General features: G+C 41.3%; 1 non-coding gene across 1 annotated transcript in view; it reads left to right on the plus strand.

The window, feature by feature from the left end:
* Window positions 1–12,027, plus strand: part of LOC117979007 (uncharacterized) — a 299,614-nt gene that overhangs the window by 148,204 nt on the left and 139,383 nt on the right. Inside the window, exon 2 of the transcript XR_008955283.1 lies at window positions 3,246–3,474. This is a non-coding gene — a transcript (uncharacterized LOC117979007). The remainder of the gene's footprint in view (window positions 1–3,245; window positions 3,475–12,027) is intronic.

The following is a 12,027-nucleotide window of genomic DNA, read 5'->3' on the forward strand; positions in this document are numbered from 1 at the left end:
ATCCAGGACATTCTAAATTATATGTTGTAGACACTCTGGCTTATTCTGTTATGGTCCTCAGAAAACTTGGTTTGTTTGTTTTTTAAAGCAGGAAGTTTAGCTTGCTGGACTAAAATTCTAAACTGGCTCCAATATTGCAGGCAGTGGCAAAATTCTTTTCTTTTACCCTCAGCTGGGTTTCTTCATGTCTGTCTCATACATGCACAGTTCAGGAGATGGCCAGATATTAGGACAGAATTTATGTGCAGAATATAGGGCTCCTGTGTTAGCCTGTTCTCTCACTGCTGTAAAGAAATACCTGAAACTGGGAAATTTATAAAGAAAAGAGGTTTAATTGGCTCACAGTTCTTCAGGCTGTACAAGAAGCATGGCTAAGGAGGTCTCAGGAAACTTACAATCATGGTGCAAGGCGAAGGAGAAGCAGGCTTCTCCTACATGGCTGAAATAGGAGGAAGAGAGAGAGGGGGAGGTGCTACATGCTTTTAAACAACCAGATCTCTGATAACTCACTCAGTATCATGAGAACAGCAAGGGGGAAGTCTGCCCCCTGATCCAATCACCTCCCACCAGCCCCCACCTCCAACCATTGGGGATTATAATTTGTCATGAGATTTGGGCAGGGACATAGACTCAAACCATATCAGCTCCCTATCCTTGGCTCATTTCTATTTGCGTTAGCCCTCACCACCACCCCAAACCCCACCCTCTCGACCCTGCATCCAGCTGCTGTGGGTACCCTGAACTGTATCCTCTGGTTCTTTAAGCCATAGGACTGTGGAATGCCTTTCAAATTTCAGCCGCACCACTTGCTGCCGAATGAAGCCTGCCTTCAGGTTAAAAACAATGTAAAAATGGGAAATAAATCAGGTGAATCAGGTGCCATTCCCTTCTTCCAAGATAAGTCCAGTCTCCCCTCAAGGCTTGTGTTCTTTGGCATGGATCATGGCTCACTGCAGCCTTGACCTCCCCATGTCAAGCCATCCTCCCATCTCAGCCTCCTGAGTAGCTGGCACTAAGGCATCGGCCACCACACATGGCTAATTTTTTTGTATTTTTTTGTAGAGATGGAGTTTCACCATGTTGCTCAGGCTGGTCGGAAGCTCCTGGGCTCAAGGGATCTGCCTACCTCAGCCTCCTAAAGTGCTGGGATTACAGGCCTGAGCCACCGTGTCTGGCCTTAAGTTCTTATTTTTGATTGTTCTTCGGTGCCTTCATGTAGTTATTTAAAAAAGTATTTCCCATGGTTTATAGTTTTATCTGCAGGAGAATTAGTCCAATAAGAGATACTTGATTGTCATACTTAAGCAGCAAACAGTTTAGTTGCAGGGACAGGAGTCAAATATAGGGAGAAGCCAAAGAATGACTTCAGAAGCGTAATATGAACAAAGGCATGATTCATTCATGCATTTATTTATCCAACAAACACTTTTTGAGCCTCTGCTGCAGGTAGGGCTCTTCTCAAGGCACAAGGTAACATAATGTTGAGTATAGATAGACATTCTGTGGTCATTCAAACAAAAAGATCATTTGGAACAAATTGACTTCAGAGGGGGTTTGGAAAAAAAAAAAACCCTAGTAAACCAGGATTAGGCATCTTCTGAGGGCATAAAAAGTGTGTACGTTTTTACTTTCCTACAGGGTCCCCACCAGATACATATATATGGCTATTGAGCACTTGAAATGTGTATAGTCTGAAATGATCTGTGCTGTGAGTATATAATATTTTATACACCCCAGATTTTATACACCACAGAATAAAGTATTTTATACGTGCCAGATTTTAAAGACTTAGTATAAAAAAAATAAAATATCTCATTTTTACTTTTTTGAAATGTACTATTTTGGACATATTTGATTAAATATATATATTATTATAATTAATGTCACTGATTTCTTTTTACTTTTTTAATGTGCCTACTAGATTATGTAAAATCCATATGTGGCTCACATTATTTTTCTGTTGGACAATGGTGGTCTAGACCAGAAGTCAGCAATCTTTTTCTTTGAAGGGTCAGAGTTGCTATTTCAGACTTTGTAGGCCATATGGTCTCTGCTGTAACTACTCTACTCTGGCAGTGTCATATAAAAGAAGCATAGTTAATACAAAAGCAAATGAGTATGGCTATGGTACAATGAAACTTTATTTATAGATACTGATTTTTGAACTTCATGTAATTTTCATGTGTTACCAACCAACATTCTTTTGATTTTTTTCTCCCAATGATTTAAAAATATAAAAACTCATTTTGGTTTGCAGTACATACGAAAACATGTGGCGAGCTGGATTTGGTCTGTGGGCTACTGTTTGCTGAACCATGGTCTGGACCATCATCTTGAAGGACCCCAGAAACAATTTTCTTTGGAAAGCGTCATGTGAAATAAAACCTGAAGTGGAATGAATCATTGTTTGCAGTTCTTTGTGATCTTCTACATTAGAATTACATACCCACTTTCCCATGTGGCTTTGCAGTACCAGTTATCAGAGTAGGTGGAGTGTATTTTCCCATCTCATCAAAATTGGCTTGATTATGGGACTTATACTGGCTAGTGGAATGTAGGTAGAAGTGGCAGTATGCCAGTTCCCAGTTGAGGCTTCAGAGGAATTGCGTGTTTCCATCCGCCTTGAAATTTCTGTCTTTACCAGGATGCAAGTTGCCTCTGGATTGCTTTTACCATTTTGGCCTAAGTCCTAGAATAAGCACGCATAAAATTGACCAGGGCCCAAACTTCAGTTGAGATATGTCAAGCACAACCTGATCTGCAGCTTGAAGCAGAGGCATTTAGCCAAGCCCAGTGTAAATCAGCAAATTTATAACTGACCCACAAATTTGAGAGAGACAAGTGTTTATTGTTGTGTGTTACTAAGATTCTGTGATTGTTCATTACACAGCATTTGCCGACCACTACAAATTCTATTTTCATTTTCCTTTCTTCGTATCTCACTTTATACCTTCCCATCTTGTCTTCATGGGCAAATGCTGGGACCATCAGAATTGGCACCGTGGCTGCATTAGCAGTGCACTTGCTTCTAGGATTTCTCAGTGTAGGTATTGTTTATTTCGTGCTGACTCTGGGAGAAAGACAGCCAGTTAATCTAGATGCAATTGAATTTAGAAATCACTCAAATCTAATTTTACTCACTTCTTCATTCCCAAGTTATTTTTCTGCATCCTTTGGTTGTGTGTGTTTCAAATCATTTCCCACTGTTTATTTTTAATTTCTACTTTATTTTAATTATTTAATAGGTGGCATCTGTGCTGTGCCTGTCATTCATCGAGAACAGTTTGTTTTCTGCTTATGGAATCACAAAAATATTTAATCTGAAGCTTCAGTGGTGCAGCCGTCCTTGAGGCTGCAGACCATAGGATCCTTCCTTCTCTGTCTGGATGCACTGGAGGGCCAGCATTCTCGGAGGTGGCCAGGGTCCTCTGAGAAGCCAGCGCCCAAGTGGTACCTGAGTCCAGTGAACGGCAAGTAAGAAGCTTTCCTTCCTTCAGTTACTGTTTTTGAACAAATGTATGCTTTCTTAAATGTCCCCAGGTAACACACTGTGGATGGCCTGCACAATGACAGGTGTTAGGGATCACTGCTCATACTGTTGATGCTTTCCCAAGCCAGATCACCTCTACTTTTGGGGCTGAGTCCATTGGATAGGTGAGTCAAAATGTGGATCAGTAGGGTTGTATCTACTCATGCCCCGGGGACCTGACTCTAGATGCCAAGTGTGTTCTGAGTCATAAGTGGTGGATTCCATAGAGAGGAAGAGATTGAAGGAGAAATGGAGCATAATTAGCAAAATAATAATGATGATAAAAGTTGTCAGCATCATGCTAGCCATTCCTATTGTACAATTTTCACAGTTTAGAGCAAACCAATCCCGTGATTTCTCTGCCAAAGCCTTCTAATTTGGGAGCCTCAGTTCCTTCATCTCTAAAATGGGTTGGCTTGATTAGACACCTTTTTATAGCCTTGCCATACCAGGCGTTGGATGAATTCTATGTTCATGATCTAATTTGCAATAATGTCAATGTTGAAATCTATGGTCTTATTTCTTTTTCTTGTAATTTTATGGAGGGCCTAACATCCTGCCAATACTTTGTGTGAAGTCTGTTATGGGTTCTGAAGTGATATTGCTAAAGCTCTATTCTTTTGGAATAGGCACTGAAGAAATGCCTCCTGGACATTTCTTCATAGCATTACACCTGCCATTTACACCTTAGTGAGAACCACTGTGTGAGATTAGTTTGCTAGTCCCCTAGCACTATCTGAACAGGATTTGACCCTGAAAGTGGGCAGGCTGAGTGTTTGGGGAAGGGCACAAAGACAGGGAAATGGTGGTGCAGGCATATTAGGTTGGGTTACAAAGGAAAGGGGAACATGGTGGGTGGAATGTAGGGAGCTGTTTCGGGCTCTGGAAGGTTCCCTGGAGCCAAGCAGCGGGGTTTCCAGACAGACCAGAACAGTCTGCCCTGGAACAGATTGCAACTGAGGTGGGAAGATGGTACACAGGAAGCAGCAGGAATAAGCAAGAGAGACTCTTGCCTGGGCTCCCAGCCTCCACTCTGGGCCCTGCGCAATCTGTTCTCTTTCCTGCAGAACAGACAGTGTGGCATTGTGAAACTTACACCAGGCTATGGCTCTCCTCAAAACCCTGCAACAGCTTCTTATCACACTAAGAATGAAGCCACCACGCTCACCATGGTCCACAGGCCTCCATCAAGCTCTGTCTAGCCCCCGAACTCATTTCTCCCCTGCATCCTTCCTGGATCACTGTTTTCCAACTGCACAGGCCTTGGTTTTTCTCATTTAATACACCAAGAAAACCCCTGCCTTGGCCTTGACACTAGATCTTCTTCCCCCTGGAAGCTTCGTCTTTCAGATAGTGACATGGCTTGTTTCTGCAATTCACTCAGGTCGCCACCCCAATGTCACCTCCTCCGACTCTCAATCACTGTCTATCCATCAATATGGCTTTATTTTCCTGCAGAGCATATTTCACTGCCTGAACCTGTGTATATGCTTATGATTTCTTGTTAACCTGTCTCCCTTATTAGAGCACAGGCTCCCTGAAGGTAGGTTCTTTGCTTATTTTGCTCTCTGCTGCACAGCCAGTCTCAAGAACAATGTCTGGTATCTGGTTTATTCTCTAAATAGAGGATTGAATGAATGAATGAACAAATAGCTCTAGTGTCTGGTAAGGCTGCAGGCTACCTGTGCTTGGGAGGACTTGGTTGTTGATGTTTCATTGGGCTGGTTGAGCACTTGCACTAGATAGAGAGATAGACAGATAGATGGAATCTGATACTCAGTGATATTATACAGAAATAGATGGTATGAAAGAATGAATGGAAGAGTTCATCTTAATGCTGTAATATTTTTCCAATTATCACACAAGGAAATACATTATGAGCCAATCTAAGGAACTATTTTTGACTTTCAGAGATGCTCCAAAAGTGAGTGAGGGAGAAAAACTACATTCCCTGCCTCTACAAGGTTTTGAGTAGGATCTGTATGCAGAGCTTGTTAGAGATGATTTTTTAAAAGAAGACTTCAAATAGAGTCAGAACTAGATGAACCCTGATGTCCCTCCATGACTCTCAGCCCTTTCTGGTCCCTTGTTTTCACCTGAAAGCATCATAGTTTGAACTTTATGTTGCTCCTGGATACTTTTTTAAAAATTGTATTTTTTTTTGTTCTCTCTTGTATTATTTGTGTCTGGAAAAAGTTCTTCAAACAGTAAAATCAGATGTTGGTAGCATCTACAGGGCTGGACAGGCGGTAGATTCTTCTTATCTTTGAAGAGGCAATTGCTTCTGGCAGGAGCAGTCAGGGAAGACTTCCTGGAGGAGGCAAAACTTGAACTGGACATTGAGAGATAGGTAAACCAGAAAGAAATAGGAGAAGGGAGGAAAGTTAAGTACAACATTGCCAGCAAAAGGCTCAGAACCCCAGAAGTGGCAACAGCTCTCTCCTACCTCTCTGGCTAGGGCAGAAAATTTTTTCTCTAGGGCCTCATGTGGAGGGGAGTGGGAAATAGGACGCAGCCATCTCCCCATTCCTTAGCACTGAGCTTCTCGAGGAATTGCTGTCTTTGCAGGTGTAGTCACTTAGGTTCTTGTGCCACACTTTTGGGGACACATTTCCAATGAGAAATAACGCCTGCCAAAATTCACATCTCCTGAGTTGCCAAAGCCCCGCCTCCACCTAGCACACCTGGCTTCCCCCATGCCCTGAGGAGTAGGAAGAGGGGGGCACAAAATTGGCAAATTGGTATAAGTTTCAGCCACAGCCAAGTTTATTTAGATATGCAACAGAAGTGGGCTAATAAAGGGGGGATGGGACTCGGCAATGTAACTGGTGTAAATTGGGAGCAAATCACTGAAACAAATGTTAAAAGTAGACATTGTTAAAAAACAAGTCCCAATAGCAAAAAAAAAATATATTGAATTTCTGTTTTCTCTACACATCACATGACTTAACTGTATTTTGGGCTGAATATGTGCACTTATTCCACATCCTCTTAGGGCAGAAAGTGACCTAGGAGTCTCAGGTACAAGGAAGTTATATTGACAAATGAGCTTATGACCAAATGTCAAGGGGACATATGTTCTGGCATCAGCAAGTAGCTGCAGCCTCTGGATGACCAGGTCGCTTAGTCCAAGACCTTGTGAAAAGCTTAGCCCTCAAAGAATATATATATATATTATATATCTATTATATATATAATATATGTATTATATATCTATTATATATATAATATATGTATTATATATCTATTATATAATATATGTATTATATCTATTATATATATAATATATGTATTATATATCTATTATATGTATTATATATCTATTATATATAATATATGTATTATATATCTATTATATATAATATATGTATTATATATAAGATATATAATATAAGATGTATAATACATATATTATATATGATATATATAATATATATTATAAGATATATAATATATATTATATATAAGATATATAATATATATTATATATGAGATATGTATAATATATACATATATAAGATATATAATATAAAATATATAAAAACATATATATAATATATAAAATATATATAAAATATAAAAAATATATATTACTCATAAATACACTATATATATGAATATATAGTGTATATATATTCATATATATAGTGCATAGATATTCAAATACATCAAATATATATGAATATATTTACTCATTTAATATATATTAAATATATATGAATGTATATATTTACTCATTTAATCTCAAGACCTGTGAAAAATAGAGAACAAATATTGGCCCTTGCTCTATAAAAGGCATAGACTTTAGCTTTATTGAAGGAACTTGAATTGCAAAATCATCTCGTCTAAAGAAAAAAAATGATCTTTTACACTGTCTTTGCCTTTTAAAGATACACTGTGTAATCAGTTGGCTTGTTAGGCTGTTTAACAGGTAAAGAATATTAAAATATTTGCCTTGGTTTCTGCACTTTCTCAGTGCTGTAAACATCACAGAACAGAGCCTGCCAATCATTTACTGGCTGCGTGGATGAAAGCGTTTGATGGAGGCAACAGTCTGTAACCAAACAAGATGCCTGCAAAATTTTGACTCTGTTGTGGCCCGACTTAGTTTTCTGTTGCTTATAAGAGAATACCTGAAACTTGGTAATGTATAAACAAAAGGAATTTATTTCTTAAGTTCTGGAGGCTGAGAAGTCCAAGGTCGAGGGGCCATTGGTGAGGGCCTTCTTGCTGGTGGGGATGCGGCAGAGTCTAGAGGCAGCACAGGATGTCACATGGTAAGGGGGGGTGAGCGTGCTAACGTGTCAGCTCAGGTCCCACTTCCTTTTCTCATAAAGCCTCTGATCCCACTCCCATGATATTCCATTAATCCATTAACCCATTAATTCATTAATTCATGAGGGCAAAGTCCCCATGACCCAATCACCTCTTTTTTTTGGGCGGGGGGATGGAGTCTCACTCTTTCACTAGGCTGGAGTGCAGTGGTGTCATCTTGGCTCATTGCAACCTCTGCCTCCTAGGTTCAAGTGATTCTTCTGCCTCAGCCTCCTGAGTAGCTGGAACTACAGGTGCGTGCCACCATGTCCGGCTAGTTTTTGTATTTTTAGTAGAGATGGGGTTTCACTATGTTGGCCAGGCTGGTCTCAAACTCCTGACTTCAGGTGATCCACCCACCTCAGCCTCCCAAAGTGCTGGAATTACAGGCATGAGCCACCAAGCCTGGCCCCAATCACCTCTTAAAGGTCTCATCTGTCAATACTGCCATACTGAGGATTAAATTTTAACATGAGTTTTAGATGGGACAAATACTCAACCATAGCATGGCCTGATAGTATTTCTCAGAGTGGATCCAAGAGCTGAATCAGAGGCAGCTTGTTCCACTAGGCACGTGGGTGGACCACCCTTGTTTCCTGGCATTGGACATTGTCCGTGGAGATGGTCACCAGTCTTTTCCCTTGCAGAGCTATAGAATGGCGAAAACCCACCTGAGACAGCCAGTGTCATGGGATTCATGCCAAGAATCTCTTTGTTTTCCTGCTAGAATAATGTTGTCAATTATTGGGATTTCTGAGGAAGTCCCCTATGAATAGAACTCCTCTTTTCTGCTGGGCTCTGAATAAGTTATGAACTGAAGGGCAAGAATGGGTTTCAAATATACCACCGATAACAAGTAAGTTGGAGGCCATGAGTCCCATTCTGTTAACCAAGTAGGCTTGTTATTTGAAGCTCAGAATGAGGCAGTCCCATCTCCCTAGGCCTGGTAGCACTGAATGGGCAAGGCCTGGTACAGGGAAAGGGCTATCCAGATCAGAGTTTTGGGAGAAATCCTGCTTTCCATGGACTAGCTAGTTCCCACAATTAATGAAATCTGAGTTCAGCTGAGCATCCTGAGTTATTTTTCTCAAATTTCCTAATGAAACGAGTGGTGGGAGATGGGCAGAAACCAAAGCTTTTCAACAAGGGAGTTCCCTCTACTTGGACAGAAACATCAGGAATGGACAAAAGGCTTCCTCCATCCCTAAAATTACCATGCGTAGGAAGCCACTCCTTGCAGGACGATCAAGTTCTCAGCTATCCCCACTCCACTCTGTGAACTCCATCCTCTCTGTTCTTCAGCTTCCCCAATTCTTCATGCAGACAGAGCTGCTCCAACTTTAACCTACTGTGTTAAACATTGGTGCCCATGCACCAAACATAAATAGAGGGATACATGGCAGAAAGGTGGCTCTTACTCTGCTGAGTTTCCCAAGGCTTCTGCCATACCTTGGCCTGATATTACCTCCCATTTATAGGAAGGTATCAGTCTTCTAAGGGCCCTCCTGGAATTCTCTCTCCCACACTGTAATTCACACTGCATGCCATCACTGGACTAATTTTCTGAAAACACCGCTCTTACTGAGTCACTCCAACTCTCTGAGTCTCCATTTTCTCATTGCGCAGTGGGTATGTTTATGTTTTCCCTGCTTGCCTACCTCACATCAAAGACCATGGATGGAAAAGCATCCTGATGACTGAAACATGTTGTGTGTATGGGAGTGCACCAATCTTGGGGGCCCTCTTACTTCCTATGGTCTATCAGATCAAGGATGCACTGTTGGGCTTGTGTCCAGAGCCACTGCAAGCAGGCACACGCTGGACCTCCTCTTTCCCTGTTTCCTTACAATCGTGGTTCTCTTTTTCTTCCCTACCTGTCCCTCTGGGAAGTCTTGCCTGACTGCTCCTACCCTCAGGAATCTCCCTCTCATCTGAGCTCTTAAAGGCACTGTAGTTGGAATAAATTGTTCTCAAGCATGGCTGCACATTAGAAATATCCAGAGAGCTTTGAAATAATAGTGTTGCCTGCACCGCATCTAATTTCAATTACATTAAAATATCTTGGTGTGGGGCCAGGGTGGCTGTGTTTTCTCAAAGCTCTCCAATGACTCTAATGGACAGCCAGGGTAGAAAGTCCCTGGTAGATACCTGACACTTAGCACTGCATTGTTTTGTTGCGTGAGTCCATCTTTTCTCCCTAATTACTCTGAATTTTCCCTAGGACAGAAGCCCTGCCTCAGCTCTTCCTCCTTCTTTCCCTTGTGCTTTTTGTCCCTCCAGAACACATCTGGTTTCTATGGGTTGTAGTTAGTGAATTTGCTTCAGAACACAATCATCTGCCCTTTCTCCTGCCCCCAAGTCTGAACTCAGCGAGCATTACTCAAAACTGTGTGGTGGGTCATAGCGTGAGTCCCTCCTGTGCTGCTATGTGGAATTCAAATATATTCATGTGTGTTTGGTGGACTCGTAAGTGGCATCAACAAGGAATCTCTTTGTTTGAGGGACCCATCAGTTTCTTTCTTGGAAGAGAATTCATTTTTTTTTTTTTTTCAGTGGTGGGAGTCAGGAAACAACAGAAGCAAATATTTAGAATCAAACATCCAGAACCAACATTAGGAGGCAATGAAGAAACATTTCCATGCAGAAAAATTCTCTGATGATTACATACATTCAGGAGCTGGAAGGCTGAGACAAGTGTCTTTTAACAATGTCACTGCAGCTCACACTTTATTAAACGCTGGTCACTGACCTTCCCTCATGCTCCAGCCCACTGCTCCTCTCTTTGCCAACAGGAAGCCATGTGGGGGTTTCTCAAGTCTTTCTGGGAATTTGATGGTTCTAATTGTGGAAGGGCTCAAGAATTCTTAGAGCTCAAGAATGAAGTTTCTATTTTCAACAGACACATTCACGATTACGTTTATTTCTAACACCATTCACATGTGCAAATAGAGAGACACCGTGCATGTTAAGTGATTATATACCCACTCAGCATGCCTTTCTACATGGAGGTTGTTCTAGCTATGATAATTCTTCCAGCCTGACCAACTCTGGACAGTTTCAGGTTGGTTGCAGTTTTGGATTAATAGAATGCTCCCATTTCATTTCTTTTGTTCTTTTTTGCACATCATTCCAGGCACTATGTTCCAGGTTTTCTGCTCTCCCGGTGTCTTCTTGCATATCTGTTGCACTTAGTTTCTCTCTGTTGCACTTAGTTTCTCCCCAGGCTATACTTAGAGATTTTGCAATTTTGCTTCAGGACACATTTACTCCTTGGTGCCTGTTTCCTGAGAAGACTTACTCTGGTTTATGGAAAAACACTAACTCAACTGCTGAACATTTAGTTTTGTATCTCACAGATGCAAAAGTCTCAGACTGTCCATTGTACTTCATATCCACCCTTAACTATCACTCTCTAAATCTCACTTCTAATCAGTCAGTGGCATAAACTCAATAGTAGACTTGGCTTGACAAGCTCATTGTTATCTGACTAAGGCAGCTTATAATGTCAGTAGGGCCTATTGCAAATGTCTTGCTTTGCCTCACACCTGGACTACTCTATGTCAATGGAATGCTTGATTTTTGAGGACTAGAGATCATTGTCCAACAGTGAATCTGGCACTGTGTTATGGAGTATGGTCACAGTTGAGTCTAATCTGTGTTCACCAATGAAATTCACATGTATCATGTGTGGTTGGTAGACTGGTGGGGCAGCCACACAAATATACTTCTTGGTTGAGTGAGCATATCCTCTCCCAGTCTTTTTGTGACTCCAAGATTTTAGGCTGATGTGGCACTTGGGTCAACACTCTTCATTTGCCCTGGTATTATGCACGTTTGTGTACATGTATGGTCTGCAGTAATTATAGCATATGCCACCTGCTGCATCCCAGAAGCATGCTGGGTAGCATGAGAACATTTTTGCATGTATGGGATGCTTTTGAAAATTAACATTTATTTCAATAATTTCTCCTCCTTCTCTGAGGGTCAGTTAGCACATCTGTGGAGACGGCACCCCTTGTTTCCTGGAACTGGAGATTGTCAAGGATACCTGATTTCTTCCTGTTCAGCACAGAGAGAGAGGCATGAGGGTCTGTGGGCTCAGCAGCGAGCATCAGAATCTCATGGAGAGGTTTCAGCAAGTCTGCTGGGAAGACATATGCTTGGAATTATTTTTCCATAGTTGG

The sequence above is a fragment of the Pan paniscus genome, chromosome 12, assembly GCF_029289425.2.
Source record: "Pan paniscus chromosome 12, NHGRI_mPanPan1-v2.0_pri, whole genome shotgun sequence".
In the NCBI taxonomy this organism is placed as follows: Eukaryota; Metazoa; Chordata; class Mammalia; order Primates; family Hominidae; genus Pan; species Pan paniscus.